Raw genomic sequence first — 16,549 nt, 5'->3', positions numbered from 1 at the left:
AGGGAAGACTCTGGCTCCATTCTTTGCTGAAGGGACACCCTTCCTCCCCTGGAATTGCCCAAGGTGCCAGTTAGCCCAATGACGGGCTTTTACTGGAAATTGTAGGTCTAAAGCAAGCCAGAGAAGACAGCCATTCATTTTCTGCAGAAGACTTACTTTCAGACAGTCTGACTTGCTAGTTTTGGGGGGAAACATAGCCTTGAATGGTGAGTTGAAAGGTGGCCCATTCAGTGAAGATGGTAACTGAAACGGAGTCCAACACTGAGACTGATTTTCTTTCGGCAGCTGTTAGTCTAACAGTGGACTGAACTATTGGTTTATAATTCCATGTCATCATTAAATTAGGTCTTATTTCCATTATTTCCTTAAAGAATTTACTTAAATTCCGCTGCATTTTGTTTCCTGTGCAGTAATTGAATGTGTACAGACTGAATACATTTTTTTTAATCTGAATACTGAGCAGATGCGACCTGAGTCTGAGGGAAACCTGACACTGTGTGGCCTGAGAGTCCTTTTTAAAAAAGGCGTTTTTAAATTGAAGCCATTCTCCTTTTCTCCCATTTCCCTTTTTTCCCTGTCTTAATTGCGAATGTTAATTTTAGTTACTAAGAATTTTGTTAATTTTAATTGATTGCATTTTAGTTTGATGTTATTATATTTTAGTACTAGTTTCTTTTACACAATGTTTTATATTTTGGTTTGAATATTTAATATTTAAACAGATATGAAGGTTTTACACGAATATCGGTATAAAAAGTGTATAAATAAATAAAGGCGGTACAGTATGATTTAAATGGGCAGAGCACAGAAACAAGGACCCAACTGTTCTCATGACAATTAAAAAAACAAAACAAAAAAAAAAACCCCAACAACCCAAAAACATTGTACATCATCCTCAAGGGTCCACAGGAATGCAGACTACAAAATGTACACTGCAGTCATGAAAAAGCTTAAAAAAAGAAAAATTTACAAAAAATAAGTTTACTGAATTAACACACAATGAATTACAACTAAATAGATGTGATATCTCTTATTGAACGTCGGTATATGAAAATCATAAATAAATAAATAAACGTACACAGGGGTGCCATATAAATATTAGAAAGAGTTGGAGAAAGGGATGAGCCTTGGAACTCCAGAACTAAGTTGAATTGTCTGATTACCTAATCTGACTTTATAGGCTCTGTTCAAAAGAGAGGATGTAAACCATGCCAACACAGTATCTGTTATACCTTTTTCTTCTAGTCTCTTTATCAGAGCTTAATGGTTGACTGTATCGAAAGCCGAGGAAATATCTAATAAAATCAAGAAATATGCTTTACCACTGTCTAGCCCCCTTAATACTATATCAGAAAGAGATGCTAATAGTATTTCTGTATGAAAACACTTACGAAAGCCAAATTGGGCCGGATAAAGTAAGTGATTACTTTCCAAGTAGTCCATCAACTGTCGATTGACAGCTTTTAGACTCCCCCCTCCCTCCCAGCTGTGTTCCTGTATCTAAACCCACAAAGGCATGCCAGTCCCTCTCCAGGATCGGATTTAAGATTATAGTGCTCAAGGCGGGCAGGCGGGGCATTGCTTCCAGAAATGAAAGAGCAGCAGAGCGAGTTCCAGTTTTCGATTGCCTTCTGAATTTGCCTCCCTAGACACCTGCTTATGTTGGCTGTTCCTAAATCTGGCCCTGCCCCTCTTTTGAAGTGTTGACTGGAAGAGACAACTCCAGCCACACTGGGGAGATCTATTTAAAACGCCACAGCGGGTTTACAGATAGGAATGCTGTCTTGTGGTTGGGGGGTCTGGAGAGTAAGAGAACAAAGACATAGGGAGAACCAGAATAGTATTGGTTCTTTTGAATTATTTTTTTCCCCTTTCAAAATGTAAATTCTTCACACTTACCTAAGAATCCAGTATAAGGACAATGCGGCAGTGCGAGCCTTTCGTTGTTCATTGTATTTCTGTGATCAGCTGAATGGAGTTGCTGCTTGTTAAAAAAAAAAAAAAAAAAAAAAAAAAAAAAATTCAGTGGGGCAGCTCTGTCTACAAAGATAACATTTTAAAGTCCGTGCCAGAGGATTTGTAAACTGATTACCCTGACATCCATTCCAAGGAAAGCGCTGAGAGCTACCGTAGAAAAGAAGCCGGTTATATTTTTGGAAGAGAATAAACAGCCAGACTCATCGTGGGAGGAGCAGGTCCCTGCCAGACCAGCCTTGTTGGGGTTTTAATATGGGAAACATAACTCATCTGGTTTGGGTTTTGCTGAAACACTTGGCACGCTGTCCTCAGTGATCGTATTATTCAAGTTGAAAATCACTGGGATTAGAAATACCGTTTCTGAAGAGGAGGCAGCACTTGGTGAATTTAATGGTACACATTTGTAAAAAGCGACGAGTTGTTCTCCAGTGCTGTGCTTGACCTTCTGCTATTTCATGGCATTATCAGTGACATGGAGGAAAGAGTAACAGATATTGTAATACTTGCAGAAGGAAGGAACTGTCTTTTCAGTTGTTATGGATAAGATTTAAGGCAAAGGATAGTAAGATAGCCATTAATTTTTTATCAAAGGCATACATATCTTTGGTTGTATGTATTATGTATTTAATACTTTTCTATACCGACATTCATGACACATGTCATATCATATCGGTTTACATTGAACAAGGGAAATACACATTAACTTAAATGTAACTAAATTAAAATTAATTAAAATTGACATCCAAAAATTTGAAGAGAGCTTGATTTGGAACAGATGTAAAAAAAAAATAAAAAATTTGTTCATGTAAAGATCTCAAAATTCTCCCAGAGCACCCAGAGGAAGAAGTAGTCCTTCTCAGTCTTTTCCCCCAACACGAAACATTCCCACCTGCATGAAGGCCCTGACCACCACCCCCACCCTCTTCGGAAGGAGGGCTTACCATTCTGGAAGGGTCTGACTCTTCTCGGGCAAGAATAGCATGAAAACCCTTCTGCCAGCCCTGCTGCATTTGCCAGCCGATGATGCTGTTGGATAGGATAGGATATCGCCTATCACGTGGTGAAGAGCCACTTACTTTCATTATTTGGCAGCTGCTGTGATATGCCCGGGAGGATGTGCACATTCACCCTGCCTGTGAAGGGACCGATCTGTAGAAGGTTGGACACCTTGATGCTTATGGACAAGGAGCTTGCCTTTAGGGATGGAATTTGATGGTACTCAAGGGGTTGAGGAGGGGACTGTTTTCACAGTGTGGGTTTGGGAAGATACCGTAGAAAATTCCCCCCCCCCCCCCCCCCACTATTTTGCTTATTGATCTCTTCCCTTCAGGCAATCCAGCTAAGCATTTGGATTGATATGCATGCTAATAACACAAGAAAGCTAAAAGAACACATTTTTTTGGTCAACTTTTTTTTTTTTTTTTATTAGAACAAGTACAAAAATAACTTTAATAGAGAAGCACAACCCAGGATACCTCTTTTGTAACTGGTATTGGAATGAGACAAAACACCAATAGAAATCCTGCACTTCCAGTTATCCAGATACTCCGTGTCCACAGAAATACCCCTAACAACAGGAGCAGGGGAAGATAAAATGCCCCACCCCACACACTACGTGCCATACAAAAAGGGCATCTCCGTAACAGTCGACTCAAAACTCTCCTCAGCCAGGCGCTGTGGGATGCAACACATCACTTGTGTCACATCAGAGCGATTTTTGACTCAAAGGTATTGGCAACTTATGGAACTGAATGATCTGTTTGCATTTATAAAATCTCCCTCAAAAAAAAAATAAAAAACAAACTATCAGTGCTACAGTATAAGATGAAACCTGCCTTTGAGCCTGATACAGTAAAATGGCAGTAAAAAAAAATGTGCACACATTTTCTTTCTTTACTATTGTGGCAAAAATAAACTCCTGATGTAGTAAACTAATGGTAAGCAAATTCATCTGGAGTATAAAAAGAAAAAAAAAGTTATGCTGAGAGAGTGTGCTAAAATGGGAACAAAACCATGTACTAAGCTTAGTGCATGTCTTTGCATTGACCAGGAACTCTAAAGACGGTAGTGAAGTTTAAACGTGCTCTAACTTAACTATTGTTTTTAACTTCAGTGACTAGAAGTGGAAGTTAATTCGCAACTCAAACCACTGAAGTGGGAAAAAAAAAAAAAGAATCTGAAGCAGTCTGGTCCAGCCTGCAATTTCCAAGCCCTCAATCACCTATCCCCTATCTGGACCCCCCTCTCCTGTATTTACCAATCCTGTCTCCTACTGTCTTCTCCTCCAACCATTTAAAATAAATGGTGGGATTCAACTGTGATAACTGACCTCAGCTTGAAGCCATGCCATTTATAAAATGACTGGCGTAGAAGAGAGAGGGCATTTTACAGAAAAAGTAGGTATGGGGAAGCGCCCTATAGAGTGAGTTGGAGGGGGTAGGTGGGGGGATGGAGAGGTCCCAGTACAGAGTCCCTTTGATCTGGAAGTCCCAGACCTGTGTTGCCCAGGTGAGGGTGTCCTGAACACTGGCACTCAGTGCTTAGATCTGATTTATTATTTATTATTATTATAATTTTGTTTTTGAGGGGTCCACTTGACGCAGGAGATCCAAGTCCATGACCTCTGCACCTGGAACCCCAGATCTGGGACCATGTTGGTACTGTATCACATGCTAACACTAGCCCCATGAATATGAGTTAACTTTACCTCTGACCAATGTTTCCTCTAAGGATTGGGTTGCTGGGTGCATGATTCAATAAGCCTATCAATTTTATGCTCACAGCAACCCAATCCTTAGAGGGAACATTGGTAGCAGCAAGCCCACAAACTTTCTCACATAAACACTCACACTTGCATACTCACTCTCATACTCATTCTCACAAACACACACGCTCTGTTACTTCTCTCATTCACTTCCCAGACTCAAACGTACATGCATTGACTCGGTTCGCCTCCTCTTCCACACACGCTCATCTTAGTAACTGCAAACCCTTCATTGCCAAATACTTTGAGAAGTAACACAAACCCTGGGGGGAGACACCTAGAACCTTTGCATGCGATACCATATTTGCACTCTCTCAGTACTCGAGCAATAGCAGCTATATCTGACATGGCAGCAATGCAAATATTATTATACCGTGCCCTACAACACGAATACACCATCTACTGGGATTAACCGAACAAACCGTACTGCTGCAAAGCCCTGTAGATTAACTATATTCCAGCAGAAATATTGTACCTCACTTATACATGCAGAACACAGACAGACCTTTACCTGAAACAGAACAAGGGGCTACAAATTAGAAACAAAATGCAGACAAAAATAAAATAGCCCAAGAAACCAGGCTCTGACCAGTGGAATACTGAAGAAGGAACAAAATACAAATATGTAATGCAAGTAAATATGTAATGCAAATATGTAATGCAAGTTCCCAAAGATAACACATGCCAATCACTAAAAATTCAAAATAATAATTTTTTTTTTTTTTTTACTTTTTGTTGTCTGATCTTATTTTTCTAATTGGTTGATCCCAGGCTTTTTTTTTTTTCCACATTCCCTTTCTCTGTCTTTTCACAATTCCTTTTACAGGGGTTTTTTTTTTTTTGTTTGTTTCTTCTCTCTTCACATGTCTTCTGGTAATTCTGTTAGAATGGTGGCAAATGGGTCTTTGAGAGTGGTTCCTAGGAATGAACAAAGTCTCTCTTTACTGTAATCTAAATTGAATTCTGTTTGTTACAACAGGAACTACTCTTGTCCATACAAATGTCATCTTGTTTTAGGGAGAGTATGATGGCTTAACATAGATTTTTAAAGGAGCAGTTTACAGGGACTATTTTGGACTTCTGAAATACTTAATCACTATATGCTCTTGTGATCTTGAAACCCAGGCACAGTAATATAGCTAGCAAACTAAGGGCCTCGTTGAAAATACCGTGGGGGTTTACTGAACTCTGGTAACTGATTCCACAGCTTTGTTGCCCCCGTTACTAATGTACAGTGGCATCCCATGAGATGTGAAGCAGTCATGCCTTAAAGCAGTGGTCCCCAACCCTGTCCTGGGGACTCCACCAGCCAGTCGGGTTTTCAGGATATCCACAATGAATGTGCATGAGAGAAAATGTGCATGCACTGCCTCCATAACATGCAAATTTTCTCTCATGCATATTCATTATGGATATCCTGAAAACCCGACTGGCTGGTGGGCCCTCAGGACAGGGTTGGGGACCACTGCCTTAAAGGGTCCAATCACCCCGCATAAGCCCCCTCCCCCCAATGCACCTGGAGGCAGTTGAAGTAGCAAAAATAAACTTTTAAATTTAAGACCATCTCCCTGGTTGCAGGACCTGCCCCCAACCCCCTCCCCTTTGTAACAAAAAAAAAATAGCTCCCCCCTTACCTCCCACCCTCCAACCTCCCTGGTCTTATCAAACAAGACCTGATGGTGCACTGGGGGCCTGGAGCAGTCCTTAGGCTCCCGACCTGGCAGCAGCCGTTTTACAAAATTACGCCAGCAGCCCTATCACACGATGGGGTAAGGCAGGCTGCTGGCCGGTTCCAATTTGGAAAATAACCACAGGATCTGAAGCCTAGGGGGGTGCTCCAGACCCCCGTGGGAGTCGGGATAGTGGGCTAGGCTGGGAGGTGGGGAAGGGAGCCTGTGTCCAGGGGGAGAGAGCTTTTAATTTAAAAAAAAAAAAAAAAAAATACAAAACCTACTTTGTCTGGTGGTAGAGGGAGGAATGGAGGTTTCTGGAGACCCCCAGAGTCTTTGACACTCTTGGGGTCAGGGGGGAGGAGGGAATTACTTGGGCCAGTTGGCCTTTTTAAGGCATGGACCTGGGAGCTTCAGGGTTTTGAGTTGTAGCTAACTTCAATTCAAATATCACAACTTGTGAATTTTGAGGCAAGCCATGTTTGATTTGCATGTATTAAGGTAGTACTGAGCTGATCAGCATCAGCTCAGTATCATACTTGTGATGCCAGGGGCAGAATAACCTTTGTTTTTTTAATTAATTTATTTTTTGGGTAATATGAAAATTTTATTGTACACTGCTTTGGGCAGCTATTTGCAGGGGAGGTGGTGCTTTATAATTAAGATGAAATTTGTGCTTTAGGCTAATGCAGTTTTGTAAATGAATCCCTAAGTTTGAGAAACAGAAAAACACACAAACTATAACAAATATGGTTTCTAAATAATTTATAGGTGGTAAATTAATGAATACTAATTTTGTTGATTTTTCCCATCACAGAATATCAAGCAAAACTCAACATCAGCCTTTTCTTGCACAGAGCACCCATGCTTTTACAAAAATTAGATTTTGGGTATTTGGTTCAGGATTCATTTAGCAATGCTTTGCATCCCATGAAATCTCTTTGCTTTGCACTAATGGAGTGCATAGAGCATTATGGGGTTAATGCCACTGCAGGTTTTTATTGCATGTTAATACCAGTTTTAGGCTACATGCAAGTTTGTAGAGCCTTAATGAATGTTATATCAGCACTAACATGGGCCTGTGTTATGGTAGCACCTGTGCCCATGCTGATGAGTTAATAAGATGCAAATTTATGCTAATAAACTCCTTATACTTTAATGCATGACTTGTTTATGTGCTTTAAATCCTGCCTGGCTTAATGTGGTCTCAATGCCAAAAACTTAATTATACCCCAGAGGTATAGTTAAATTATTTAGCATTAACAGCAGGCATATAATAGCAGCTCCACAGTTACCTGGGCAGATCCCTTTGAAAATTGTTTTCCTCATTATCTGTGGCACAGTAACACCTTGTAAAGGTGTGAAAGGTAGCACTTTCACTGGGCATCTGGCTGGAGCAAGCTATCTCTCAATAACAACTTGTAGGACCATAAATGAGCTTGTTTTGTTGAGATTTATTAACAGGTGCATCAGACACCAGTATTTTACAAAAAATGGAAAAAGAAAAAATAAACTTCTAATGAGCAAGCTAGGCCATCTGACCAATTTCTTCCCTATGGCATCTCTTCTTGGTTTCAGTGCTTAGCGATACTTGCATAATCGGGTTCCTGTTTAGGAAGGTTTGTCATGCACTCTTCCTCTCAGGACTTTGATAGGCCTTCTGGACTCCTCCTCAGGCCTTCCCCTCCTGGTTTTATGCTAGACTCTAATCCTAATTGAAAAAAAGACCCACTTGTAAGTCAACAGCTTCCTGGCTAGGCTTTAAGATGGTTTGGGTTTCATCAGTGGGTCTGTTGAGGTGAACTGGCTTCTGGAATGTATACCAGCTTACTCACACTTGCCCAAACCTGGGGTGCTTGCTGGGACAGGAAGCCAGCATTCACATTTTCCTAATCGGGTCTCTGCTCTATTCAGAAAGCAAATGACTGCAAGATTGAGGTCATCCTTCTTACCCAGGCATTTGACTTCTTTATGTCTAGGAAACCATTTAAGGAGTTTATGATCAGTTATGAGAGAATTGATGGCCAAGTGGGCCTTCAGTGACGAAAGGGTCCATTTTGTATGATATAATAATTACTCCTGGGGGAATTCTGTGCAGAAAAACTTAAACTTCTGCATACTTGATATCTATCAAAATAACACAATTTACATGACAGTCTTTAAGTAATTACATTTTAAATTAATGCAGGAAAAAGTTATTACTTAAAGATGCAGAATTTTAAATATTTTGAGCAGAATTTCCCTAGAAATTCACTGTAAGGGTGTCCCTTCCACTCTCTCTATTCCCCTGGCCACTTTGCCCTCTCAGGCTCCAACTCCTCCACCTGCCAGTATCTCTCCCCTCCACCTCTAGGCTCAACCCCTTCCACTCTATCCCCACTCCCAGGGTTTGACCCCATTCTCTGTACTGCTCCTCACACAGGCTCCTTCTGTCCCCCTCCCCCCCCTTTCTCTCTCTCTCACACACATGCTCACTCTCTAGTGCACATACAGTGTCCCTCTCTCTTGCATATACAGCCACACAAGCTCCCTTTCTCTCTCCTGCATATACCCTCACACAGGCTACCTATTTCTCTCTCTCTCATGCACACCTTCACACAGGCTCTTTCTCACACATTCAAAATCCCTTCACATAGGCTAGCTCCCTCACATACAGGATCCCTTTTTCATACACACCAGCTCCCAATCTTTCACACACATACACAGTTCTTCACAATCTCCTAATATAGGCTCCCTCTCTCTAGCACCCACAATCAAGCAGCACCCCCTTCCCCCTCCCCCACACACCTCTCTACACTCACTCAGTCTCTGTCTCACCGGGGCCTTCATCTTTGCCATGAACGGCACGCACTCCATGGCACGCCGGTGCCTTCTCTGCCATTTTTTGCGCCGCAGTAGCGCAGAATTCCCCCAGGACTAAATATTGTTTCCTTCAGAAGTAGGTTTTGTCTGTTATATATGATGGGCTGCTCCCCATTGTTTTTCTTCTGGGTCAGAACTGCTTCCAGTCCATTTGGGTGCACAAAACCAGGCTAGGCCCCCTGGGACTGACTGAAAGTATATAATTTTTTAAAACTTGCAGAATGCTTGATTGGTTTCTTTCCATTACATTCTGTCGGGACTTTGTTTTCATAGTAATTCCATTAAGGGTTTGACTTTTGTAGTGAAGTTCTGTTAAAAATGTTGGATCGTATTCCAGTCGATCCAAAAAAGGCTTTATTTGCTGCTTTGTTCATGGGAATTACTCTTTTGGTTATGGCTTATGATCTTCTGAGTTGTGGCTGGGCCTGCCCTTTTTCTAAGGAATGCCTTAGACATTTGAATTTCCTGCTTTCCCAGGTACACACTTCTTAGGGTTTGTAAGTGAGGCTTGTTAGAGCAGTCAGGGCCTCTTGGAACTGTCAGATAAGAGGCCCAATCTCTACTGCAGATCTTCTTGAGTCCCCATGGGGCCTCCCAGCATTCCTTTTCTACTTCTCCTCTAGCAAACTGATAAAGCTGCTCATTTTTATCAAAAAGAGGGATATAGTGGGTTCATGGCATTCCTCCTCCTCCCAGATTTATCACCCTTATCTGTTGGACTGTGAACAGTACAAATCTGAGGGCATCAACCTCACATTGTGCCTGTCTAAACTTCTCTAGGATGCTCTCCTCGTCCCATGCCCGGAAAGCTTCCTGATTTTCCTCCCCCCCCACCCCCCCCCAGCTACCTGGCTCACTATCCTGTTCTCAGACCCCCTCATTCATTTCAATTCTTCGTGATTCCCGTAATCTCATTAGCATTGTTCTTTGTCCTAATGGCACTGCTGCCTTGTCTTTCAGATTTATTTTTTAATTATCTATTTATTTATGCATTTTTTTAAACATAATTATCAAGTAAATTACTTGAACAGAAATACAGGTGCTACAGATGAAATGAATCACATTACATTTCCATATATAAAGGTAAAACTATAATATTCTAATGCACCTGTCTTACAAGCCTCCAAAGAAGTACCCAAGATTACACTATGCTGAAGAAATTCTTATAACTCGTGCAAGGAAATTTAGCTATAGAACAGCTTTATCTTACAGAGATAAATTTCCATTTAAATGAGCTCTTCACTCGGTGCCTGGAGAAGAGCTAAGCTGTGGACCTTCTCTACTAACCAGAAATTCAGTTAACTGAGATGGCTGAAAACATATATTTGATACCCCTCTATGTTTTATCAAACACTTACAAGGGAATTTTAATATGAAAAACATACCCAATTGGACCACTTTTGATTTAAGCAATAAAAATTGTCGCCTGTGTTTTTGGGACTGCCTAGACAAGTCCAGAAACATTTGTACTCCTACAATTAAAAACATCTCTAACCAATTTGAAAAATATTTTTTAAACACCCAGTCTTTATCAGACTCCAGGAAAAAAGTCACATTCAGTGTAGATGGTCTCGCCATATTTTTTTCAGAACCTTCCAGAACTGCAGAGATTTTTTTTTATGTTTCCACTGGTTGTAATTCCTGCATTCCATTATTATTATCCTTTATACTTTTCTTCATTGGTGGTAAATAATACATTTTTTATATTATTGGCAATGTTGTCTCAGGGATTTTCAACACCTCCATTAGATAATCTCCGCTATAACTCTTTCGGAGAGGTCATTGGGAACTTTGGGAAATTAATACAGCGAAGGTTCTTTCCCTCAACTTTTTCCATGTTCTCAATTTTATACTGCAGTACTTTATTTTCTTTAACTAAGACATGCTGTAAATTAGTAACATTTCCAATATCCAACTTTACAGATTCCAACTCTCCTTTTATCTGTCCAGTTGCTTCTTCTACTTTGTTCACTCTAATTTTTATATCATTTATAGGTTTAAACAGAGAACCAACTTGCACTTCCATATTCTTATTCATATCATTGATTGCTTCCCATATCGTTTTCAATGTAAACATTTGTGGTCTTACACTGTGGAAAAGAAGTCTCAGTCGAACTCAGTCTAGGCCCCAAACCAGCCACTCTCTTGGATATTTTGCCAGCTCCTAGTGCGTTCTCTTGCTGAGCTGAGGAAATTTCCTGCAGGTCTGCGTGTCTCGGGTGGGGTTCCAAATGGGTGCTTTCCTCCGGCAACCCCAGTCCCCCTCGCTCCTGCAGAAGCCTCTCGGCGAGATTCACTGGCACCGATCTCTCTCCGGGGGATAATGATGTCGTCAGTTCTAAAGCAGAGGCAGGCTCCTCTTCCCCCCCCCCCCCCACCTTCCGCTCAGTGAGCTCTCACCCTCGTTCTCTGTCCTACGACAGTCATGAGCGTCCATCAAGGAGCCGGTAGTGGCTCTGAGGCCAGACACTCTCTGGCCCTCCTTTTGCGGGCAGAATGAGGCATTTCAGTGGCTTAAAAATTTACCAAGGTAAGAGCGACATTATAGCCCGTCGCGCTGTCAGCGCCATCTTGGGTAACTTCCAGATATTAGGTTGGTCTACAAACAAGCTTAAGTCCCTCATTTGGAATTTCTATCCAATCTCTCTTGTGGGATAGCCTCAGCTGGAAAAGAGCTCTGAATCTGGAAAAGATCTACGGGGTAGGTAAGAACCTTTTGTTTTCAGATATTTTTTTATTTTTCTTGGGAACTTCAATGTTATAACAAAAAAAAAAGTCAGTGGAAAAATGGCTTTGTAATAACAGGAGAAAAATCAGTGGAAAAGTCATTTTTCCACAGATTTTTTTTGTTATAATACCCAGGGAAAATAAAATAAAACTGAAAACTAAGGGGCGGATTTTCAAAGGCCCGCGCGCGCCGGCGCGCCTAAAGCCCCGGGATGCGCGTAAGTCCCGGGACTTTTGTAAGGGGGCGTGTCGGGGGGGCGGGGGCGGGTCGTGGCATTTTGGGGGTGGGCTCGGGGGCGTGGCGCCGGCCTGGGGCGTGGTCGAGGCCTCCGGACCAGCCCCCGGGACCGGAGGACAGAGCGGGGCTGCCGGCCGACGCGCGCAAAGTTACGCCTGCTGGAAGCAGGCGTAACTTTGCCGACAAAGGTAAGGGGGGGGGTTAGATAGGGCCGGGGGGGTGGGTTAGGTAGGGGAAGGGAGGGGAAGGTGCGGGGAGGGTGAAGGAAAGTTCCCTCCGAGGCCGCTCCGAAATCGGAGCGGCCTTGGAGGGAACGGAGGCAGGCTGCGCGGCTCGGCGCACTCAGGCTGCCGATTTTGTGCAGCCTTGCGCGCGCCGACCCCAGATTTTATAAGATACGTGCGGCTACGCGCGTATCTTATAAAATCAGGCATACTTTTGTTCGCGCTCGCACAACTTTTTAAAATCTGCCCCTAAGGTTCCTAGAAGTAGTGCAGTCAGGATAATATCTGTGGACAAGCTTGGCTGGAGTTGAACATTTATTTAGATATTTTTTATACCATTGTTCCATGTATAGATCGCAACAGTTTATAAGATGACATTTAGTAGTTATACATTCAACAGATAAACATAGACAAAACAAAATGATTGGTTATGATGTTGGAGTTCATATGTAGGTATTAATTTCTATCTATTCTAGAGACTGTTTCTGGGGCAAATGGAATTATGACCAGAACATAAGGCAAAGAGTGTTGGTAATCACAGATAATAAGGTAGTTTTCACTTCTTAGTCTGTGGGTTGTTTGAGAATTATGCATTCTGTCATTTGATTTATTCTTCATGCTGCGATTATCATTTCTTTCTTGTCTTTTTTTTTTTTATTGGATCTGTATATTCTGAGGTTTAAGTTAAATTATATGCGTTAACAAATAGCCCTATTTTTAATTCACTTTTAAATTTCTATCTGGTAAGACACGTAGAGTTTCCGGTAGAGAGTTCTAGAGCTTTGGACCTGCCATTGAGAATACTCTATCTCTTATTTGTGTCAAACGTGTGTTCCGTATACTGGGAACATTCAGGAGACCTTCATTTTAGGATCTGAGTGTTTGTTTAGGGTTGTAGGACTGTAGTGTCACTCTTAGCAGTCTGGTGTTATTGGATTGAATGATGTTGAATATTACTTTAAAGTAGATTCTGGATTGTACTGGAAACCAGTGCAGAGCCATCAGCGAAGGTGTAATATGATCATATTTCCTGGATCCTGTTAATAGCCTTGTTGTGGCATTCTGTAATAGTTGTAGTGATTTTAAGTGACTTGCTGGAAGACATAGAAGTTACAGTAGTCAAGATTAGAGAATATTAGATTGAAGTACTGTACAAAAGTCCACCAAGGTTAATAGTGGTTTCAATCTTTGTAGTTTACACAGCTTAGCGTATCCTGTCTTAATCAGTTTCCTGATGTGCATTTTCATAGTGAGGTTCTTCTCTAGCTATACACCTAAATCCTGTACTTGATTTGAGGGATTAATTTGAAAGTTGCTTAAGTCTAAGGCAGGTGGTGTAAGTATTGATGTTTCAATTCAGCCAAATTATTTCTGGCCCAAAGAGGAGAGGAGGCCAGCTGTGGTGGTGCTTATCCCACCATGGCTCGAAGCAAACAGGAGGCCGTGTGTGTGTGTGTGTCTGCATGTCTAAGAGCTTGTGTGTGTGTGTGGCTGAAAGCCTACATATGTATGTGCGAGAGCCTGTGTGTGTGAGCATGCCTGTGAGAGCCTATGTGTCACAAATAGGCTCTCAAGGCATACATGCACACAGGCTCTGACACACGCAAGTATATAGGCTCTCAGACTCGTGTGTGTGTGTGTGTGTGGGTGAGAGAGAGGGAGTGTATATGTGAGACTATTAGCATGTATACTGTATATGAGAGGGAGTGTGTGAAAGAATGAATGTGTTAGCATGGGTGTGTGAGTGAGGGAAGATAGGGCTGTACAAGCTATCTCCCCAATCCATGATAATCTCAGGATGACTGAAAATTAAAGGATCCCAGGTATGGAGAGCTGGAGATTTTTAAATCGTTACTAATTGTAATTATTGGGTGTAATTTGATGTTTCTATTGAATATTTTATAATTTTTTTGGGGGGGAAAATAGAATATTTTTTGTTATGCTCAGGCTTGTGAACCCTTGGGCTGACGGGAGGATGGAATACCTTAGGAGGAAGATCCGTAGGTTCTCCCGTCGGGTGGCGAGGCAGGAACAGAAGACGTGACCAGCTGATCCTCTGCTGTGGAGGCAGACGAAGAGTCGTGATGTCGAAGAAAGGAAGTGTGTCTTCGCCACTGGAAGTCCGCGGTCCCCCCAGGAGGAGCCCGTAGGGACCCGGACCGCTGGGACTTAGGTGGACCTTTGAGAGGTCAAGAAGTTTGGTGCAAGGGCTGATTGGAGCTTCACCCCTGGAAGCCCACGGTCCCCCCGGGAGGAGCCCATAGGGACCCGGGCTGCTGGGACTTAGGCGGGCCCTTGGAGACGATGGTCAAGAAGGAGTCCGAGGTCAAGTGCCAGAGTGTCGTCGCTTACCAGTCCGAGGTCACACACCGAGGGATCACCACTTGCCAGTCCGAAGTCACACACCAGAGAATCACCGCTTGCCAATCCGAAGTCACACACCAGGAATCACTGCTAGCCGATCCGAAGTCAGGAACCAGGAACACCAAGACGAAACAGGAACAAGGATCCAAAGCACAAGAACTCACTGAAGCAAGCAGACCTGACTAACCATGGAAGTTGCCAAGTCAAGGAATGATCAGAGGAAGTCTCCTTTTATACTTCCTCTGGCCCAATGTAAGCACTCTGCTGGACAGACTGGATAGACCTTTTTTTGTCATGATCTGCCATCATTTATTATTTTACTTTAAACAGTTAACAGATTTTTAAGTATAGTATTACCGTTTTAATCTTGGAGTCTTGCAGTTTAACCATTTTGAGGTCTATGTTCAGAGACAGTCCGGATAGCAGAGTTAGCCGGATAAGTGTAACCCACACTAGGTCATTAATAAAATGTTAAAAAGCAGTGGTCCCATTATAGATCCCTGCCCACTCTGTTTCAAATTCTTGAGATTCTCCAATTCTGTTTGACAGCAGATTCCAAAATGAGTCCACCGTGCTCCTGAAATTAATTTTTGTTTTGCTTTGAGGCTGAAATGGGTGCTTTTTTGAGATCTTCTGTTCTTAGTTTCTCTTTCTCGCTATCCTTTCTGAAATTATCAATGATATTTCTCTGGGTAATCGTGTAACAAATCGTGCAATAAATTTTCTGGTTCTTTCTTAAATCATGTTCTCTTTTATACACTGAATTATGCCAGTAGAATAGCTGAAAGTTCTGGATCCAGCCCTGAGGCTTTTCATGCATCCATCTCTCCCCTCAGTTTAACTTTTTCAAGCTTAGCCTTTAATCCTGTTGCAGCTAAATTGTTTAAATTAGGAGTAGGGAACATGTTACACCTATACTAACTGCTCTCAGTTATCCAGCAGATTACATGTTCTTTTTGCATTCTACACAGTTGTACAGTAACATGAATCTGGTACAGATTCCATGTACATGTTTGTTTCTATTTTCTTCCAATTCTGCCTTTTTGCCCTTCCCTTAAAGGCTGCAGAATGGCAATAATAAAGTGAGTGCAGCTGTTTTATTTATTTATTAATTTTAAAAATAAAAACAGCTGCTTTCACTTTTTATTGCATTTTTAAGGCCTCCCGACAATGACTTTTAAGGTTCTGCCTGCCCTGGGTTCTGCTTACTTGGATTATTTCGTTATTGCATTCACAAGGTGGAAACTTAATGGGTCCCTCTGGTAAAATGACCATAACCATGCATTCTCCTGTATCATTCCCAGCTGGTAAAACAATGTGCCCCAATTGATGCACTTGTCTTCAAATGTAATGTCATTCAGGTAGACCTTAAACTATTTTATTTATGGAAAGATAGTGAGAAACCACTGGTGAATGGTTATTTGCTGCTGCTTCTGTCTGATTTTTTTGGCATTGCTGCTGTGTATATTATGTACTTGTGCTGTATATAATAATCAAATTACTGGATTGTGTTATTGCATCCTGCCCTGGGCAGTTTCAAATGAAGTAATTCTCATTCTAATTTGGAAATAGTAATATGTTAAAGTGTAAATGAATTCTGGATCATAATTAAAACATAACTATTCTACTTCTAAACAACACTATTGCCAAAAGTTATCCGGTTCTTTTTGCCCAGGAGGCACCAATCCTCAGCTGACATAATAGCTTGCTTCTCTCCAGAGAA

General features: G+C 41.8%; 1 protein-coding gene across 8 annotated transcripts in view; it reads left to right on the top strand.

Moving 5' to 3' along the window:
* Positions 1 to 16,549, top strand: part of ST3GAL5 (ST3 beta-galactoside alpha-2,3-sialyltransferase 5) — a 297,392-nt gene that overhangs the window by 167,551 nt on the left and 113,292 nt on the right. The gene's annotated exons all lie outside the window — the stretch shown is intronic.

The sequence above is a fragment of the Rhinatrema bivittatum genome, chromosome 1 (genome assembly GCF_901001135.1).
Source record: "Rhinatrema bivittatum chromosome 1, aRhiBiv1.1, whole genome shotgun sequence".
Lineage (NCBI taxonomy): Eukaryota > Metazoa > Chordata > Amphibia > Gymnophiona > Rhinatrematidae > Rhinatrema > Rhinatrema bivittatum.
Note: the sequence above shows the minus strand (reverse complement) of the source record. Positions and strands in the feature narration are given on the sequence as shown.